This window comes from Zea mays, chromosome 2 (genome assembly GCF_902167145.1).
Source record: "Zea mays cultivar B73 chromosome 2, Zm-B73-REFERENCE-NAM-5.0, whole genome shotgun sequence".
Classification (NCBI taxonomy): domain Eukaryota; kingdom Viridiplantae; phylum Streptophyta; class Magnoliopsida; order Poales; family Poaceae; genus Zea; species Zea mays.
In genome coordinates this window covers 141415325-141427164 of record NC_050097.1, presented here as the reverse complement: position 1 = coordinate 141427164, position 11840 = coordinate 141415325, and the positions used below count along the sequence as shown (strand labels likewise).

General features: G+C 40.2%; 2 long non-coding RNA genes across 2 annotated transcripts; both read left to right on the top strand.

Moving 5' to 3' along the window:
* The first annotated feature begins 8354 nt into the window (after positions 1-8354).
* On the top strand, positions 8355-8919 carry LOC103647109 (uncharacterized). The gene is made up of 4 exons (XR_002750024.2): positions 8355-8387; positions 8484-8568; positions 8714-8786; positions 8880-8919. It is a non-coding gene; the product is annotated as an uncharacterized lncRNA (long non-coding RNA).
* A 426-nt stretch (positions 8920-9345) lies between these two features.
* On the top strand, positions 9346-10095 carry LOC109944555 (uncharacterized). Its single transcript, XR_002267633.2, has 2 exons — positions 9346-9530; positions 9617-10095. It is a non-coding gene; the product is annotated as an uncharacterized lncRNA (long non-coding RNA).
* The last annotated feature ends 1745 nt before the right edge of the window (positions 10096-11840 follow it).

Below are 11840 nucleotides of genomic sequence, written 5' to 3'. Positions count from 1 at the left end.
CTCACGCATGGTGGTTACGACTGCGCAGAAATAGCGGAGTCCGTTCGAGCAGGAAGATGTAGCTGTCATGTTGGGACCACCAGACAGCGGCGTTTCTCGTGTGCGCGATGGATGAGCGAAGCTGGCAAGTGGATCTGCGGCGTCATGCGTGGACACTGAGTGAAGCTGAACTGTGGGTCCTATCAGAGCCCGAGCGCCATTGTTTCAAATAAAATATGTAGCTGATGTCAGGCATAAGTTAGCATGTCGTTCATGTGGAGCTAGACGTGCGGTAAAAAGAAAAGAAATGGCCATCCAAGGGAAAGAATGAAATGGGCCAAAGGGAAAAGAAGAACCAGCCCAAGTGCCTCTTGGTTCTTTTTTCTATTTTCTTTTAAATTTCAGTTTTATCTTAGTTTTAATGTAAAACGAAATTTTGATTTCCAAGCTTCAGTTTATAGGCACAAACAATTCAAATGTGACATGCTATGCAAGGTTTATATTTTTTTTGATATATTGTAAGCTTTGTTCATTTTGGTAAATGCTTATATATATATTTATTTATTTATGTAGTTCGTGAAAGAATTACTTCATTCAAACAAATAATTTACAACTTTTCCTATAATTCTTACAATGAATTATTTGAATCTAGATTTTTTAAGAGAGTCCTTTTAACAACAAAGTTTGTTGTTTTTTTAATGATAACTAAACTAAAGTCTCTCTCTTTTATTTATTATATACCTTTTGGCAAAATTTCTTATAAATTCTAAAATAGAATTTTGGGTGTTACAGCGGGGCAGAGCGGTCGACCTGGCCCTCTACCGAGCATCCTTGCGAGATAGAGCAGCCGACCAGGCAATCTGCCATGTGACCCTATGAGACAGAGTAGCCGACCAAGTCCTAGCTAACCAACTTGGAAGGGCAGAGATCCAAACCCGATGCTACCCACCCATGTTGTCTATGGCAAGACACGTCATGTTTAGGCCACGTCTAGGTAAACGTACGACACACTGAGGGCACACCGGGAGGTCACTATCAGACATGATTGTATGCCCCCACACGGTCTCGAACGTGTCTCCAGTGCCTTATGGGGCGAATCAACCCCGGTCGTGGAAGAACCTAGGCACCAGAGTCCCAATAGTGTCACATATGCCGAGGAGGACGGAATGGTGTGCCATACCGGGAGTATATGTACGCACACATGAGGGTGACACAGGGCTCATGACGATAGAGAGGCCACGCTCTGCATGGCCGCTCCATGGGACTGGCTCGTAGGACCCACCACACACTGCCACGAAGACATTAGTGGCAGACTCACTATAGGGACCCATATGCAGGACAAATGGGGTGGTACACCATAAATATGGTATGGGGACGCACGATCCTACAGATGATGTCAACCTAGGGCAACAAATCATCACCTTTACCAGCAAAACAGCAATTCTCCTCTATAAGGCCCTTCCCTTGAACTATAAAAGGTTAGGTCCCTACTTCACACACACACACACAGTAGTTGTAACACACTTCTCAAGCAATACTACCATTAGCACTACACTAGACTAGGGCATGAGCCTGATCACGTATAAACCTAGTGTCCCAAACCCTCTGCTCGAATCCCAGCTATTCACCATTCGGAGCGAGTCCACACTAGCATCCTCGTCGAACACAAATTTTATTGTCCCTTAGTTTCCAAAACCACAACACGAAGGTATACAAATTTTAGAAAGTTAGGTATGCTGATGCCATACTTATCCATAATGGCTCCTCCGCCACTTGTTAGGACTAAGTTTAGGGAGGACTAAGGCCTTTAGTAGAAGATGTTGTGTGGGATGTTTCAATGTAAGCAATGGTGTATATCACAATTGTGTGTGTGGTTGAGAATTACATAAAAAAAGAAAAATGAAAAAGAAGGGACCAATTCCTTGGTCGCGGCCCATGGCAAGACAAGCTGCATTGGCCTAAGAGGGGCATTATTAGTAGTTTCGCCCTGAGGCGACGCCCAAGAGACTAGTGGAGGCACGCAGACTATGCTTAAGAGAGACCCAAACACGTCGAGTGCGTGACCCATGCTCAACATGGGCTCATTCAGCGGATAAATTGGTGTATGAACTGGGCAACCATGGCGCGCAACGACGGTTTATTTGGTGGAGAATGGCGTCGACCCTCTTTAGTGGTGAAGGGCATCCACGACAGGCCACATGAGACCCAGCGACATGGGCTCAACCTAGGCCATGGCGTGGGGAATTGTATGCTCATTGGGAGCGGTTGTGCCTAGCCCATGGCAGATAGTATGCATGCGGCCCAAGTGAAGAGTCTATCTGGGTCGAATAAGAATTCATTACCATATAAATAGGAGTAGATTTCGTTTTTCAGTGTTGAGATTTGTGCAAGATATCAGATTGGATCTAATTAGAGATCAATCTAGGGTTTTTTAGATTTTGAGGGGGAACACTTGATAATTTTGCTGGCCACTTCAGTACACGAATCTTAATGATTAAAGTGTTGGCTATGCAAGATTTGTTTGGTAACCTTATTTCTGTCTTTATCGAATAATTTCATGTATAGTTTTGATCTTAGATTGATTTATTATTTTCAATTGTTACTGTTGAATTGATTAATCTTGATCATTGCTAGGACTAGGACATCTAATTAGTGGTTTGCAAAGATTGGAATATTAATCTTTTATGATTATTGCCTAATTCTGATATTAGATGTCGATTAATTTTTATGAACAAAAATACGTTTTTTATTAATAACTTCAGATTCAGATTTCCAAGCAACATGATTCTATTAGTTAGGTGAGTTGTATAATTTACCTAATTTAGTCTATTAAATTTTGAGATTAATCAAACTTATGAATTTTGGTCAGTACCATTTTTATTAATGAAAATGTAATTTGTCCAGAATTAAGTGTACTATATTGGTTTTGTGATTAAGAGGAGGTGAGATAATTATTTTCTAAGCTTTCGTAATTATTCACCTCCTTCTGATTGTCTATTCTTGTGTCATGTGATTCTATAATTATGATATTTTGTACTCCCTCCGTCTCACAAAGGATGTCGTTTGACTTTCTTGAGGCCAACTTTGATTAATTTGTTTTATTCTAAATATTTGTGAAAATATAGAAAACTTTAGTTTATTGTTAATGTAAACGGTATGATAAACTAAATCGTACTGAAAATAAATGATAATTATGAAATTTTTTGAATAAAATGAGCTGGTCAAACATGATCTTAGAAAAGTCAAACGACATTTTTTTAGAGACAGAGGGAGTATCAACTATCTCTATTTGTTTTTTCACGGTGCTAATGAGTGCATTTTCAATGCGATATATAGTTATGTTGAAGAGTGAATATGTGGTAACAAAACAAAACGTACTCCTGCTAGCAATTTATTCTAGCTGATATTTTTTTACATTGATAAAAAAGGAAAGTAAAATTAAATGTTCTGCAGTCTCAAGACAGCCGCATATATATTGCTTCCTGTTCCACAAATAACTCAATGGAGTGCAAACATTGTACCCTGTGACGGTGTAGTAGCTAGTAGGCAAACAGAAGAGGGGAAAAGCTAGGATGTGCAGAGGAGTTGTAAACATGCTACCTCGTGTTGCTCGTGTTGGGAATAGGAGGCAAACTGGAAACTCATATTAGATAGAGCACAACGTGGATGGTGACTATAGGAAGACTAAGCTCATGCATCAAACATTGTCCGGCCATTAGAGATCTATTTGTCCCTTCTAGAAAGTGAGACGAACGTTTTATTATTTTAACGGGCTGATTGTGTGCCAATATTTGATGATTGCATGTTGCTACAAGGACCTTATGCCTAAGTTAACTCATCTCAGTGCCACAGCGGTGTCCGGGCATGTGTATCCGTTTGTGCTAGGCGAATAAGATGGATTACACGTAGCAGCCGCATGTTGCTGGCTTGGGCTTGTTGCTTATAGATTGCTCGGTTGTTTGATTACAATTGACTATTGGAATAAATGAGAGATTTGTTGAAAGCCATGAGTAAGATGTATGATGTATGGAAGTATATATGCACCTCACTTATTATTATTATTATTATTATTGTTGTTGTTGTTGTTGTTCTTCTTCTTCTTCTTATAGTTATTGTTATTATTATTGTTATAGTTATTATTGTTATAGTTATTCACTAGTACATAGAAGCTCTATAGTGGCAGTCCTAGAGCTATTTGCACTAGCGTTTTTCAGTGCCGTCAGTGCTAGGTGCCAGTGGAAATCGGCCTTTTCACTGGCAGCTGTTTTGCAACCGCTAGTGGAAATAACATTAGCACTGATGGGTTGCTTAAGAAAACCGCCAGTGGAAACAACATTCGTACTGGCGGTTTTCTTAATACAGCCGCATGTGGAAATAACATTAGCACTAGCGGGGTGCTTAAGAAAACCTCTAGTGGAAATAACATTAGCATCGGCGGTTTTCTTAAGCATCCCGCCAGTGCTAATGTTGTTTCCACTAGCGGTTTTCTTAATACAACCGCCAGTGCAAATGTTGTTTCCACCGAAGGCTGTATTAAGAAACCCGCCAGTGCTAATGTTGTTTTCACGGGCGTTTACTTAAGAAAACCGCCAGTGAAAATGTTATTTCCACTGGCGGTTTGCTTAACATTTCCCGTCAGTGTTGGGGGCCTTCGTCTTCCAAAGGTCCTCAAAAACATGATTAAACAATGTTTTCGAAGTGTAACATATGAACAGGCACTACAACACAAACCCCCCTACAACAACGCATCCGTAGCTACACATGGTTTTATGTGTTGTAAGAAATTAGCAGGCAACACTTAATATGTGTTGCAAGCATCATCCGTTAAGTTATTAAGGTGGTGGCAACGCTTAATATGTGTTGCTAGCACCATCCGTTCATTAACTAGGATGTGGAAACACTTATTATGTGTTGCTAGCAGCATCCGTTGTTTAAATAGGATGCGACAACACTTAATATGCGTTGCTAGCGGAATGTATTGATTAATAAAGAAATGGCAACAACTAATCACTACAAGAACAAACTAAATCAATGTTGGGCACACTAATTCATGTTCGTTAAATTTAGCTATCGTAATTAATATGCGCTGGGCTCGTTAAAAGTGTATAGAGATATGTTTGATTAGTGAGCGGATGAGATCATAGTTGTTCTATTCCTATTTTGTTTGTGTTTACATACCCACGGAAAAAGAGTGGAGTGGTTTCTAGAATCTTTCCGTTCAAGTATTCTATGAAAGTTATTAAAACCTCAACCCCGCGGGCACATTTCATGGCCCAAAATGTCAGCACATTGATGTTTTTGCAAACCAACCTTCGGTCCTCGCCGCGACTCCAAGCAGATTCGTTTGGGCGTCCCTCACGGTCCCTGAGCTCCATCTCATCTGAACTCCAAACCCTAGCTCCTCCTTGCTGCCGCCTCATCAGACCTCCTGCTCAGCCGCGGCTACCGTCGCTGCTCCTCCGGGCGAACTCGCCGTCACCCCGCCCGTGTCCACAGCGTCCTGCTACGCCTACTTCGAAGACCTTGACCCGCTCCCCTCCCTGTCGCCTCTGCGCCACCCCGACGCGCCATGGACGCCCAGCTCCAATAGACGTGAGATGCCCCCGACGCGCTGCCTCCTTTACTCAACAAGCGAACTCGGCCAGGCAACCCACAATAGAGGAGACGGGGAAGGGCGGCGAGAGAGGACTTCACGTCGTGTCCTTTCCTCTTCTTCCTCCTCTATCTCTAGCACCCCATCCATGAACACTCCTCTACATTGTTCTTGATCCCAACCAGTACTGCGATTCTCCCCCAAGATCAAAGGTCGAAGGAGAAGGAAGAAAGGTAGTTATCGCCTCTCATGTTGCTGTATTTTCCTTAATTGGCTTTACATGTATTTTTTTTAAATTGTGCAGTCCAACTGGTGAACTCCGTCAAATTTTATCCCTTTCCCTCAAAACTTTATCATGTGTGTTAAGAAATTGATCACCGCCTCTTATGATTGCATTTTTAGTGCTTGCATACTGTCAGGCATGCACAAAAAAAATGTTGTTCTTGACATAAAAAACACTTGGAATTCATCAGCTCTGAATGAAAGGAACAGTTGACCTCACAGGTATGTACCGGACTGCTAACCAATGTTACTATAACATCGAGTGCCCTGTCATGACTTCTCTTCCACAACCCTAGCCTGTAGTATCGTTCCTCCATTTCCCTAAGCTTGAAACTTGAATGTAGATCAATTTACATTTGGTGGCTGCATAAGCTTTTGCATTGTCGATATGGACTATGACTATAGTTTGCCTTTCTGTCCTTGAAAATTGTATGTTCTGCTACTTCTAGTTTTTTACTTTGTAGAAACAGTACGGAAGGCCCTACTGTTATGTATTATAAAGAATATTAGGTAACAAAAACTAGTATGGCCCTACTGTTGGATAAACAAATTGTGGTAACATGCCCAAATCTGGTATGTTTTTTGGAGCATTGTAACAGTGTGATTTAGTTCCATGCCATCCTTGTCCCAACTAATTTGAGTTCTTCTCTCAAATGCTTTACAGCAGCACAAGTCAACCAGTGATGTAACTGTATAATCATGCAAAAATCCAATTTCTTATCAGATCCTCTATAAGCTATTCAACTAGCTGTCTAGTAATACTCAGCCTTCACTAGGTCAGTTGGGATTGATAGCAACAGATTGCCCTGCTTATATGCTTTATTAGTTCGTATACATGATGTCGGTGCCTTCTAACTTTTTAGCTTAAGAGGAACTAAGCTATGGCATTATGTGGCACAAATATTCAAGCAATCCAAATAAGATTATCGCGATGAGCCTAAAGGTATGCTCTTTGGCTTATGATTTTCTTCCTATACGAACAATATAGTTGCTAAATTAAAATTTTTGCAATGTGCTTTTTTCCGGTGGAATTTTTAGATGTTAGATTTTTTTAATTGAGTTTTCTCAATTCACATTTAAACTGAGAGTTTTGATGACAATTGGAAGGTTCCGACATGCCTCTTGTTTTTTCCTATAATCCTATCTTCTCGTTAATGGATGCACGTTAGAGTAAAAAAAAGAGGTACCCTTCACACAGCTGGAGGTCCTGAATTTTCTTTGATGGAACTGGACATGGAGGCATTTTTGTATGTAGAGTGCATTTTACTTGGGCATGTGATGTCACTGCTATTGTTTAGATAATGAGATTTCAGTTATCTCTTGTTTGTTCACGTAGCCTATGAAACTTTGCAGTGCTTGCTATCATCACTACTGCTGATGTAAACGTGACCCTCCTTCAGCAGTCTTCGTTTTGCCAGTTGAGTTATTTTGTACTTCAGCTTAGACTTACCACAAGTAGGGTCATTCTAAGTATCTTGACTTATTTGCTAGAGTTCATTTAGCTCATTGCGACCTATGTCTTTGTGAATTTTCCAGATGCTAGTGTTAATGGCTTGTTCATAGGGTTCTTTCAAACTTTTGCTCACTGACCTTGGTAAGTTCTAGTTCATAGTGATGCCTTGTACCTCGCTAGAGTTTTGTGTCCAATGTGACAAGAGACAGCTTCAAAAAAATAAGAGAGGAACTTAGACGTGGTTATGCTTTGTTAGGGGTGAGTCTAAAATCAATTCAAGTTATTTTGGTGGTAAATGGTAGATTTATCTTGAGGGTCATATCAACAAATCCATGCATTGCATGGATCACACTCATCCTTCCAGCACCATGTTTGCTATTATTTTGTAGGCTAGTCTCCCCGAGAACAAGGAATTGCTAGAATCCCTTAACTCAGAACAAAAAGACAGTGGATGTTACATTTATGAAGAATGGTCCTTTTATTTTCTTGCAAGGAAACAAGTTTAAGCACTTAAAAAGGCTGGAAGGGAATATGAAATGGATCACCACTTTGGCTTTTCAAATGGTGATGGAATAAGGGAAAAACATAGTGGCAAAGAGAGTCAAGTACAGTTTATTTGATGATCATCAAGGTAGCCACAATAGAATTTGACTTCCTTCTATCTTTTTGAATCATAATGTGTAATATTTCTTATTTGTAGGAGGAAGAGATTAATATTTCTTATTTGTAGGAGGAAGAGATTTTAAAAAGGACACCATGACAAGCATCAGGTACATTGTTTTTATTTTTTAATCTATAAATCCAAAATTTAGGCTAAATCTTTCAGATGTACATAACTTGCTTTTATCATTTTAATATTTATAGTCTTGCTGCCAAATTAAGACAGAAAATAAAGTACTACACTTTGATTCTATCCGAAATTCTCATGTGTGATCCTTTTTTTCCATCCTGATCACAGGCAAGCAGCTTATTGAAGCATGTAACTAGCACCGCAAGTTTGCAAGGCTATGCAGATAGCTTGTTGGATGCGACAGTCAGACATTTTGGTTCAGCACCGTCTGCTCAGCTTGAAGAAAATGGGTACACAGTCCTTTCCTCTTGTCTGGAACAGGAATAATTGGGCTCAAGGGCCATGTCACCACTGTCTATTTCTGATCTACAAGGTGATTCTTCCAGGTTCAAGGGCCACGGCATGCTGGCGCCTTTTACAGCTGGCTGGCAGAGCAATGATTTGCACCCTCTGATCATTGAGAGATCTGAGGTTGTCGCTCTGAATCTGAACTTTACACCATGGTTTCTGTTACATCTCTTGAAATGCAGTGTTCAGTTGTGGAGAAGTAGATTTTAATCTTTACATTTACAGAATATATTTCACAGTCTAGCTTATCACCATTTTGATTATGCAGGGTTCCTATGTCTATGACATTAATGGGAACAAGTATCTGGACTCTCTTGCAGGATTATGGTGCACAGCTTTAGGTATGTGCACGCGACTTTTGTGTTTGTTTCTGGGCTTTAGCAATGTCTTTGCACCTGTTACTTCTGCATCATCTGTGTTCGTTATGTCTTTAGGTGGTAGCGAGCCTCGATTAGTCAAAGCAGCAACTGAGGGTGCATGGTTATGTTGTGCGATTAGATCCATCTATGAATTGTTTGTGCTTCTACATTTAGGAACAATTGGCAATTAGGATTTTTATGTATGTTTTGAATGATTCTTAATTGTTGCAGTAACAGTGACAAGATAGGTTGTTTAATTATGTCCTCATTGCAATATCATTGGTAAAGTAGGCAGTAGTCACAGGATATTCTGTAACAAGGTTGCTTTTTATAGGAATTACTTGAACTAAATAACAACAATGTATGATCTGTCTAGGAATAAGATTGTTTATATCATATTGTATACATGCTGAAAGTAGCAGCAAGCAGCAGATTTTCTAAACTATGTTCCCAAGTAGTTCACATGTAATTGCGTGTTCTTGAAGTGCAGAGCAATCCACCACAACCACGACGTGAAGGACTCCAAGCTACAATTTCTGCATCACTAAAACAAAAAAAAACAGTAATGCATCCAAGGTGCTCACTCAGGTCCTTCTGTTCTCTTAAAATTTTATATGTGTAAAATATCATGCTGACTGTAGTTAATAATCAAGTGCATTAGTCCTAGGAAAGCTTTGGGCATTTGGTGAGGAGCGCAAGCAAAATACGGCAAAAACATCATGGCTGGTGTCTAAATTTGTTTCCAATCTTCCTATCACTAATGTGTTGCCCTTGCACTAATGGGCTCACCTTGCCATGCCATGCTGGGGCAGTGCAGTTGTGCAGGCTTGGAGCTGAAGTTTGGGAGCTGAAGGCAAAGAGGCAGGGAATATGTGCAGAAATAAGAAATAATGATTAGATCATTCTAGGCTATACATGCTTCCCATTGTATGAATTTTTGTGCTATAATATTTTTCCTTCCCCTTCTTTGAAATGCGATATTTGCACATCTCTTCTCAACTTTGTATTACTTATTCCTGTCATTTTGTATATATTAACCTGTTATATTTTCTATGCTTCATTTTTTCAGTTCTGAACCTGGAACACTATGAAGATGCAAGGGCTTGCTACATATGGATATTTTTTTTGCCTATTGGTTTATTTAGGATCTAGGTCACCGATGACTATGAGTCATATGTAAATATATTTTTATCATACCAAAAGTGTCTCGAACATATATTATATATGAAACTATGGATCAACTTCTTGTAATGCAATTATTGATTTTTAATATATATTATTTTTTCTTCTTTGCCATGTGTGTCTGGATGATTCTAGAAATATCAAATGTGCATTGTTCAACATGTTATACTCTTAACCTCAAAAAAAATATTCAAATATTTATTTATTGGTTTATTGTTTGCAACGCATAAAAATGTTGCCACAACACGAATCTAAACGTTGTAGCATCCTATGATGACGAGATAGTCACGGGCGGCACCAACACATGTAAGCGTTGTTGTATCTTATAAAAATCTATTGCAGTTTACCAACACTTATTTATATGACTTACCAACGTATGTATAAGTGTTGAAGTAGCCCACAGCAATGGCAGTATAGGCAACACATAATTATGTGTTGGTATAGACCATATCAACACTTATATAGATTTGTACCAACACATATATGCATTGCTAAAGGGGGGGTCATTTTGTAGTGAGGTACCTTCGGATTCGGATTAAAAGCATATACGATGTGAAAAGCATGGTCGAGACGAAGGCTGATGTTGCTCCAAAGCTACGCGCAAGGGAGCTTCGACTCAATGGTGGAAAAAGGAACCGACTTAAAGGGAAAAAGGTCATTTAGTCCTTGCTGGGTTGTCCATAAGTCAATAGTAAATATGAAGGGCATGAATGTAAATTTACACAGGCTGCGCCCTATGCCTATAAATAGGTGAACAGTACCCCCATACTGTTCACACTGACTTGTATTCATCTGCGCGTCACGCCTGGACTTTTACCTTCTGTCAAGCCGAAGGTACAAATGTAATTCAATATTGTTTCTGTTTATCTATGCTAATATAAAGAAGACATATTAACAATGTCATATGATTATTCATGTTGTCTCTTGTATTTCATATGCTTCTTCTTTCATTAACATATACTATGATGATGAAGGTATGTCCTTCATGACGTTCGTCTGGAGATCATTATATCCTAAGGGAAATAATGTTTCGAAAGACGAAGGACCTTTAACCACTAACATTTGTGTTGCCTTGTTCTTAATTCATAGTATTTGAGAACATGTCCCCAACATTTGCGCCCACCTTCGGTGTACCTACTTCCACAACCTTCGGCAAAGCACTAACCTTCGTCATGCCGCTGAAGAAGATAACAACGCCACGGGTTGCTGCACTGCAGCCACTGGACACAAACCAGGAAACTCTCTCTCTCCGAGAGGCTCGAAGACAGAACAGAAAGGCCACCAGTCCAACACTCCAGGAGGAGGAGTTGGATCAAGAGACCAGGGACATGGAAATCGTCCATCAACAAGTGCAAAGGAAAAAGGAGAAGATGGCTCGGCTGGCTGATCTTCAAAGGAAGATCGACAAAGCTACTGAAGAAGTGTGTCACCTTGTTCAAGATGAACAAGACCGAAGGCCCCAACATAGGGAGCTTCGTCAAGAGGGCCTATTCAACGAAGATGGATGGTATGTTGATTTAAGTCACGATACCTTTACTTTTGATGATGCTTCTCCCTTGGCAGCAAAACTGCAGGCTACCCCATGGCCCCCATCATACAAGCCACCTCAGCTTCCCATGTATGATGGGCACTCAGATCCAAAGCAGTTTCTGATGAGTTACGAAGCAACTATATCTTCGTACGGGAGCAATACCACAGTTATGGCGAAGTCCTTCGTCATGGCTGTCCGAAACGTAGCCCAGATATGGTATTCTTCTCTTCGGCCAGGGACAATCACGTCGTAGCAGAAGCTCAAGGACATGTTGGTTACCAGTTTCCAAGGCTTTCAAATGAAGCCAGTCACAGCTCAGGCCT